The sequence below is a fragment of the Cupressus sempervirens genome, chromosome 2 (assembly GCF_028749045.1).
Source record: "Cupressus sempervirens isolate cs-2001-9-10 chromosome 2, ASM2874904v1, whole genome shotgun sequence".
Taxonomy (NCBI): domain Eukaryota; kingdom Viridiplantae; phylum Streptophyta; class Pinopsida; order Cupressales; family Cupressaceae; genus Cupressus; species Cupressus sempervirens.
This window is the reverse complement of record NC_143119.1, coordinates 361,426,707-361,436,474: the sequence shown is the minus strand read 5'-3', so window position 1 is coordinate 361,436,474 and position 9,768 is coordinate 361,426,707.

Below are 9,768 nucleotides of genomic sequence, written 5' to 3'. Positions count from 1 at the left end.
CAAAAACTAGGAAATAATTAGGACCAACTAACAACTCTAAAATGTAAATTAAGCACTAATCTGAATTAAGGGTGACAAAGCTTGATTAAGAACCAAATTAGCAAAAGATAATAACTAAATCCGACTTAGGTCCAAGGATTACACAGCTAACCCTAACTAGCACACTAAAGAGCACAAACAATTCACGAGTGTCAAGCGACACTAAAAGAACATAATTATGAGACATTCACATTTACTGAACACGGAAAGATACATTCATACATATCACAATACAATACTTGAATTACGAACAACAAGGTTTCCAAAAATAATACATAGGGATCAGTTCTGTTCCTCCATCAATTTCTTCAGCTAAAATATCTGCACACTCATTGCACACATTAGTAGTCTCGAAAATCACATGTACATATGTATATATATACGTATCAAGAATCACATAAATTAAAACATCCATCTATAAAAAAAATTAGGGTTCCTCTCATCTTATTCAATTCTTAACCATTTAAAATATCTTAAACCAAAATGTTAATCCTACCTTTTACTTAATTCATCGACATACATATACATAAAACATTAAATGATGGACATCAAATATCTGAAAATAACATCACACAACATGAAATAATATGATATGTTCAAGTATCTGATAATGTCTCGACATCTTGAGTCGTGAGTAACAAAAAGATAAAGTAACAACTAAGGCTACGAAGGGTCGGGGCAAGGCCTCACATTAGGATCCTATTCTAAGATGCTAGCCATAAGAAGAATCATGCCTTTGGCAGATAGGATGAGTCCTAGCATAGATTAAGAGGAATATCTACTTCTTCCCATTCTTGGGACAGAGTGATAGCTCTGTATCCATTTTTTACACTATACCTACCATCTTTTGATGCAACCCAGATGAGTTTGTCGTTTCTTTCTAGTTGCTTGATTTTCCTATTTCGGATTAGTTTTTCAAATGCTTTTTTTACTATTGGATCTATATCTATATTCTCCACTAATTTCCATTCCCATCTTTTGATTCCATCAATACATATTTTGTTTTTATAATCACTAACCTTGCACCCCCAAAGTTTAACTAATTGCTCTTTAAAACTTATTGCGATCCCCATACTATCTACTGGGGGTACTCATCCCAAGAATCTTCTGAGAATAAAGAATCATCCCCCTTTCCAACATCCCATGTAAGATATTTACTAATGAGGGCTCAATTTTTTACTATAAAGTTCTAGCTTTCAGATCCTGTAGGGAGGGACCTCATTCTAAAAATAGAATAAGGGTCGATTGCATTAAGGTATTTATTATACATGATTTTATCCCATTTTTGTTCTCTTTCTACAAAAATACGCTAAGTGAGTTTAGTTCCAAGAGCTTCATTTTGCCAGCTTAAGTTTTTTATGCCTAAACCTCCTAGCTCCTTAGGTTTACATATGTTGTCCCATTTAATGAGGACCATTTTTTTAGAATCATTCGAATCATTCCAAAGAAAACTTCTAAATTTTGCCTTGAACTTCTTATTGGTATGTTTAACTAGAGGGAGGCAAGAAAGAGGATAGGTTGGAAGGGCAATCATCACTGCTTTAATCTTGGTAACTTTACCCGCTTTAGTAAGCCATATATCTTTCCAACCTCCTATCCGAGCATCCAATTTATCTAGAATATTGTACCATGCCTTGTTAGATTTGCTGCCTTTTTCTACCTCTATTCCTAAGTATTTGCATGGAAATATATCTTTTTTGTAGCCCATGATGTTACAAATCTGTGTTTCCTTTTCAGGCTTGGTGTTAATGAATTTTTTTTCAAATTTTGCAGCATTCGCTTTTTTATTAGAAGCTTCCATATACTATTGGATGATAGATTTGATATTTAGGGCCTCATTTGTTGAGCTTACACTTGGTAGGATGGTGTCATCTTCATACTATTACTATAACTTTATTTATTTTCCCTTCTATGTGGGATTTGGTTAATGCTCTTCCAAAAGCTTCTGCCATAATAATATATAGGAACAGAGATGGCAGATCTCCTTTTCTTATCCCTCGAAGTATCAAAGAAACCTTCGGGGGTTCCCTTAATAAGGACTGAGATCTTGGTTGTGGAGACGCATTGATAGATGAAATTGATCCATTGGAGCGAGAATCCAAAGGCTTCTAAGATTTTGCATAAAAACCTCCAATCAACCATGTCATAAGATTTTTGGATGTCCAATTTCATGAACATGCTTGCCAATTTATTCTAGTTGGTTGAGTGTAGAGCCTCTTGGATTATGAGTATGACATCTAGAATTAATTTGCCTGGAACAAAGCTGGTTTGTTCTTCTGATATAATCTTGGGGAGAATCGGTTTAAGATAGTTTGCAATAATTTTAAATAGTATTTTATAAATGGTGTTACAAAGGGCTATAGGTTTGAAATCTCCTAGGTTTTCAGGATCATCTTTTTTGGGTATCAAGGTGAGAAAGGTGTTATTAATTTCAGATAAGATTGAACCACCATTCCTTGATGCTTCAATGGCTTTCCACAAGTCAAAACAAACAATGTCCCAACATTTTTGGTAGAAGAAAGCTTGGAATCCATCTGGACCTGGAGATTTGTTTGGGTTCATATTGAATACCACAAGTCTGACTTCTTTCAGGGAAATAGGGCTATTTAATACTTTATTATCTTCTAGAGAGACCACTCTAGGTATGGCTTCAAGCATTTTTTTTGTGCTACCATATTCAAGCAATCATAATTATTTAATATATTATGAAAGTGATTCACAAAAATCTCAGCGATTTTATTAGGATTATCTATGGTGGTGCCCAATGGGTCATTTTTATTATTTTGCTTTTGGCTTATTATGTAGGGTGATATTATGAAAGAATTTTGTGTTTCCGTCTCCTTCTTCTAGCCATGTTTCTCTTGAATTTTGTCTCCAAAAGACTTCTTCTTTGGCCAGGATGAGTTCCTGCTTGGCAAGTAATTCTTTTTCTAGGTTGTAGTTGTCATTATTCATCCCCTTTTTAATTACTTCTATGTTTAATTCTTTTAATCTTTCTTTGATATCTATTTTTTCTTTAAATATATTATTGAAATGTTCATTGTTCCACTTAAGTATCTTTTCTTTAATCATTTTCATTTTAGAGACAAAAATATACATTTTAGAGCCTTTAAAATTGCCTTGAGTCCACCATTCTCTAATAAGTTCCATAAATTTTTTTGTCTAAAAACCACATTTTTTCACACTTAAATGGATTTCTAACTGGTTTATTAGGTTCAAAGAATTCAATACGAACCAGATAGTGATCTAATCCTACTATTGGAAGAGCTGAAGATTGGATCTCGGAGTTTAATTCACTTAATTCTCCTTTGAGAAAAAATCTATCCAATTTCTTAGCTATATAAGGAAAATCTTTCATTTTATTGTTCCACATGTACTTCCAATTGTTAAGCGAAATATCTATCAGGTTGTTAAGATCTGAGAAATTCTTAAATTCCTTAGTTGCTTGGGAAGCTTGTTGGATGCCTCCAAATTTCTCATCTATATTTAAAATAGTATTAAGATCACCTCCAAGAAGAATGAGTTCATTGCTATGATTATTAAAAAATATACTAATTTCATCCCATAACCATTTTTTATCTATGTTAGAGGTTGGACCATAAATGTTAACTAGGATGAACTATAAGTTAGTTTTAATGCTTTTGACTCTACTACTCAACCAAAAATTATTCAAACTTAAAATATTTAAAGTAACTTTTCTAGGGTTCCAGATCATAACTAAACCTCCTGAGGCTCTTCTAGATTCATGTAGGTAACTATTCCAACAACCCAATTTCTTTTCTAGCTTAATTCCTTCTTTATTCAATTTTGTTTCTTGTAAAATGATAATTTCATAGTCAAATTGTTTTAGATTTTGTTTTAACAAGCATTTCTTACTAGGGGCATTTAGGCCCCTAGCGTTCCAAATCGTGATCTTCTTGGGAAGGATCTTCCCCTTCCCTAGATTAAGTAAATGACTGATCTTTTGCTGCTCTTTTGCCTACCCATCAACTTCTCTAAGTTCCTTAAGAGATTTCCTTCCTCTTTTAGCTTTAACTTTACTATAATTGGGTGAGTTTATCCCTTCTTGGTTCATCAGAATACCCAACTAATCTATATTTTCATGCGCGTTTAAAGCGGTTTCAGATTGTTTACCTTCTATTTCATGTTTATCTTCATTAATCAGTTATTGCATTATTTGTTCTATCGTAATAGGTTGGTCCTTTAAAAATCTATCATCTATCAAAGAATTCTTGATATAACTAACCTCATTAGAACCATCACCCTATATTGTAATTGCTTTATGTTCTGATCTCTAGAAGGTTATGTTGTTCTTTTCTTCATCCTCAAATGATAGCAAATCTCTTTTTAAGTCTTCAAAAGTGTAGTTGTCTCCACCTAGTTTTAATACTCGTTGCATAAGGTCCTCATTCTGTTATTTGTAGCTCTTATGTAACTTCTCATAATCAAATACTTGGATCAATTCATCAAATAAAAGTTCCAAATTTTCCTTCTTAGTCTCATTTAACATTACCATTTCCTGGTCTTCATCACTTTCCATATCCTTATTCAAAAAGTCTTGAAAATCTTGTATTTAGGTTCCTTTTCTCTTACTCTGTTCATTTCCCTTTGCCTTGTGCTCATTGAGGTTGTGATCTGGAGATTCTTTCATTGTGAGAGGTGTCTGCCAAAATTTGGTGAACACATTTATTGCCTTGTTGTTGGAGACTCTGGTTTCCCTCAAAGTTTCTTCTAGCTGTTGTTGTGAGGTCTCCAATTTATCTTCTGTGTATTTAGTCTTTTCATAATTCAAGATTTCAACAGAAAATAGTTGGATATTTTCAATCTCTTCTATAGTGCTAACCATGTTACGCGGGACTTTTTATCCTGGATCCTTGGCTCAATTTCTAATAATTTACTTTCTCCATTAAATACTTTTGGATTCTTGCCCTTCTTTGCTTTCTTTGATCTTTTTAAAAACTTTTTGCTGCTAATCACTGTACTCTGCCTCCTTATGTTAGCCATATCTTGAGTAGTTTCATTTATTACTCTGTTGAGATCTTTGCGACTCAAGTCATCCTATATAGGTTGGATTTTCAAGTTAGGACTGATACCTTTAGAATCCTTCATGTCTAACAATTCAATAGATCCTTTACTCTTAACTGATATTGGGAGATTTTTCATTTCCATGTTTTGACATTTTTCTTTTTTATCCTCTTGTGTTGGCTTTAGTAATTTCTTTAATCTTCCTTGGAGGTGTGTGGTGGACTACTATTGTCCTTTGTAGATGGACTTGACTTAGTTCTCTTACAGTTTTTCATTGCTCCAATCTCTATTTTTTAATCTACTTTCCTTGTTGTGTCCTAAGAAGCCTTCAGACTACCATGCTCAAGTATGGATTCCCTTTGATTGATTCTTTGATTTCTTATGTTCAGCATGGGGAAGGTAGCAATAAGATCCGTAGTAGGTTGCAACTTTTTGAAGATGATTTTTCTCTCATCATCTAGTCTAATAAATTCTGAAATTTTACCTTCACATCTATGGAAGTTTAGTTTATATAGAGATCTGTTAGTTATTACATTGATGGGTTTGAATTCCATTTTATTAGCCTTACATTTAATCAAAAGTTTGATGTTATTACAAAATTTAAAAGTGACATCCAGTCCAATCAAGTCTCCAATTGAGAGACCTATTTTTCCTAATGATTTCTATTTGCATTAGTTCCAAAGGGATGGAATGAATGGAGATCCAAGTTGGAATCAAGAAATTTAACATATCTTCCTTGCAATCTGGAAACCACTTGAAGAATTTAACCACATATCCTTTAAATAAACAATTAGAAACATAAAGGAAGTCTTTTTTGACATACTCATCACTACAATGGATGTATAATAGTCTATCAGAATGGTGAGAGATACCTAATTTTTGCAAAAATCCTCAAGCCAAGTAATGAGATTATACATTTTTTATCTTGGCCCATTCCAAAATGCAAATACACCAACATTTAGGCACTCCTACCATCAATTTTCATTAATAAGGACCTCTTCTTCATATTTGATTGGATTAGGATTGATAGGCGAAAAGGGAAGGGTAACAAGATGAGAAGGAGATTTGGAGACCTAAATCCTTCGATGAGAGGGAATATAAGTTTTGGGAGTGGAAGGAGAAGGAATGATACTTGTGTTCTCAATTTTCCCATCGTGACTCTTATGGAGAAACATGGGATCCACATAGGAATTAGCTAGAAAATCTATCTGCTGAGCATACAATGAATTTTTGTTGAGGTATGCATATTTAGTGAGATTGAAAATGTATATTTGTTTGTCTAGGGTTAATGTGGAAAGGATAACAGGGTGAGAACTATACAGGCCTTGGAAATTGAAGAAATCACTATCCGCAATAAGGGGTTTAACCATAGGTTTACTAGTTTTATTTCGAACTTGGAAAAAATGGTGTGAAGAGACCTAATATGAGTGTCGTTCTGAAATTATCATTTGGTATTGACAATATCTGACGTCATGTCCTTCCAGCACTATTAGCCTGATTCGCTACTAAGATGGACCCCAATTTGTGATTGTTTCGCTACTTGTCATGTAGTTCTGGACCATATGTCTCATCTAAGATTGAAAACAGATTCATTGTTTTAATAGTGTATTTAAACTTTGCAAGGTCTTTATCGAGGGGTAAGCGGAGATCAAGATTTTTCCCCACCTTATCTTGTATCTCGCTAGGGTTTTGGGCTGCTCATAATAGGGGTTCAATGCAATTCATCGAAAGCCCTAACTTTTTAGGTTGCAAACTTCAGCCTCTTTGTAGTATGTCTTCATTCGTAAGGATTGATTTTTTCACTTTTTTGCAATCTACTATGCTTGCCATTTATAAATTATGCAAATGAAATTAAATAACTTAATCTAACATGTGCATGATTAGGAAAATTAGTAGTATGATGAAAATGGAAAAATTGAAAACACGCCTATAACTTTATCAAAATATAAAAATAACCATCATCTAGACTAATAAATTCTGAAATTTTACCTTCACATCTATGGAAGTTTAGTTTATATAGAGATCTGTTAGTTATTACATTGATGGGTTTGAATTCCATTTTATTAGCCTTACATTTAATCAAAAGTTTGATGTTATTACAAAATTTAAAAGTGACATCCAGTCCAATCAAGTCTCCAATTGAGAGACCTATTTTTCCTAATGATTTCTATTTGCATTAGTTCCAAAGGGATGGAATGAATGGAGATCCAAGTTGGAATCAAAAAATTTAACATATCTTCCTTACAATCTGGAAACCACTTGAAGAATTTAACCACATATCCTTTAAATAAACAATTAGAAACATAAAGGAAGTCTTTTTTGACATACTCGTCACTATAGTGGATGTATAATAGTCTATCAGAATGGTGAGAGATACCTAATTTTTGCAAAAATCCTCAAGCCAAGTAATGAGATTATACATTTTTTATCTTGGCCCATTCCAAAATGCAAATACACCAACATTTAGGCACTCCTACCATCAATTTTCATTAATAAGGACCTCTTCTTCATATTTGATTGGCTTAGGATTGATATGCGAAAAGGCAAGGGTAACAAGATGAGAAGGAGATTTGGAGACCTAAATCCTTCGATGAGAGGGAATATAAGTTTTGGGAGTGGAAGGAGAAGGAATGATACTTGTGTTCTCAATTTTCCCATCGTGACTCTTATGGAGAAACATGGGATCCACATAGGAATTAGCTAGAAAATCTATCTGCTGAGCATACAATGAATTTTTGTTGAGGTATGCATATTTAGTGAGATTGAAAATGTATATTTGTTTGTCTAGGCTTAATGTGGAAAGGATAACAGGGTGAGAACTATACAGGCCTTGGAAATTGAAGAAATCACTATCCGCAATAAGGGGTTTAACCATAGGTTTACTAGTTTTATTTCGAACTTGGAAAAAATGGTGTGAAGAGACCTAATATGAGTGTCATTCTGAAATTATCATTTGGTATTGACAATATCTGAAGTCATGTCCTTCTAGCACTATTAGCCTGGTTCGCTACTAAGATGGACCCCAATTTGTGATTGTCTCGCTACTTGTCATGTAGTTCTGGACCATATGTCTCATCTAAGATTGAAAACAGATTCATTGTTTTAATAGTGTAGTTAAACTTTGCAAGGTCTTTATCGAGGGGTAAGCAGAGATTGAGATTTTTCCTCACCTTATCCTGTATCTCGCTAGGGTTTTGGGCTACTCATAATAGGGGTTCAGTGCAATTCATCGAAAGCCCTAACTTTTTAGGTTGCAAACTTCAGCCTCTTTGTAGTATATCTTCATTCGTAAGGATTGAATTTTTCACTTTTTTGCAATCTACTATGCTTGCCATTTATAAATTATGCAAATGAAATTAAATAACTTAATCTAACATGTGCATGATTAGGAAAATTAGTAGTATGATGAAAATGGAAAAATTGAAAACACGCCTATAACTTTATCAAAATATAAAAATAACCATCATCTAGTCTAATAAATTCTAAAATTTTACCTTCACATCTATGGAAGTTTAGTTTATATAGGATCTGTTAGTTATTACATTGATGGGTTTGAATTCCATTTTATTAGCCTTACATTTAATCAAAAGTTTGATGTTATTACAAAATTTAAAAGTGACATCCAGTCCAATCAAGTCTCCAATTGAGAGACCTATTTTTCCTAATGATTTCTATTTGCATTAGTTCCAAAGGGATGGAATGAATGGAGATCCAAGTTGGAATCAAGAAATTTAACATATCTTCCTTACAATCTGGAAACCACTTGAAGAATTTAACCACATATCCTTTAAATAAAAAATTAGAAACATAAAGGAAGTCTTTTTTGACATACTCGTCACTACAGTGGATGTATAATAGTCTATCAAAATGGTGAGAGATGCCTAATTTTTGCAAAAATCCTCAAGCCAAGTAATGAGATTATACATTTTTTATCTTGGCCCATTCCAAAATGCAAATACACCAACATTTAGGCACTCCTACCATCAATTTTCATTAATAAGGACCTCTTCTTCATATTTGATTGGATTAGGATTGATATGCGAAAAGGGAAGGGTAACAAGATGAGAAGGAGATTTGGAGACCTAAATCCTTCGATGAGAGGGAATATAAGTTTTGGGAGTGGAAGGAGAAGGAATGATACTTGTGTTCTCAATTTTCCCATCGTGACTCTTATGGAGAAACATGGGATCCACATAGGAATTAGCTAGAAAATCTATCTGTTGAGCATACAATGAATTTTTGTTGAGGTATGCATATTTAGTGAGATTGAAAATGTATATTTGTTTGTCTAGGCTTAATGTGGAAAGGATAACAGGGTGAGAACTATACAGGCCTTGGAAATTGAAGAAATCACTATCCGCAATAAGGGGTTTAACCATAGGTTTACTAGTTTTATTTCGAACTTGGAAAAAATGGTGTGAAGAGACCTAATATGAGTGTCATTCTGAAATTATCATTTGGTATTGACAATATCTGACGTCATGTCCTTCCAGCACTATTAGCCTGATTCGCTACTAAGATGGACCCCAATTTGTGATTGTTTCGCTACTTGTCATGTAGCTCTGGACCATATGTCTCATCTAAGATTGAAAACAGATTCATTGTTTTAATAGTGTAGTTAAACTTTGCAAGGTCTTTATCGAGGGGTAAGCAGAGATTGAGATTTTTCCTCACCTTATCTTGTATCTCGCTAGGGTTTTGGGC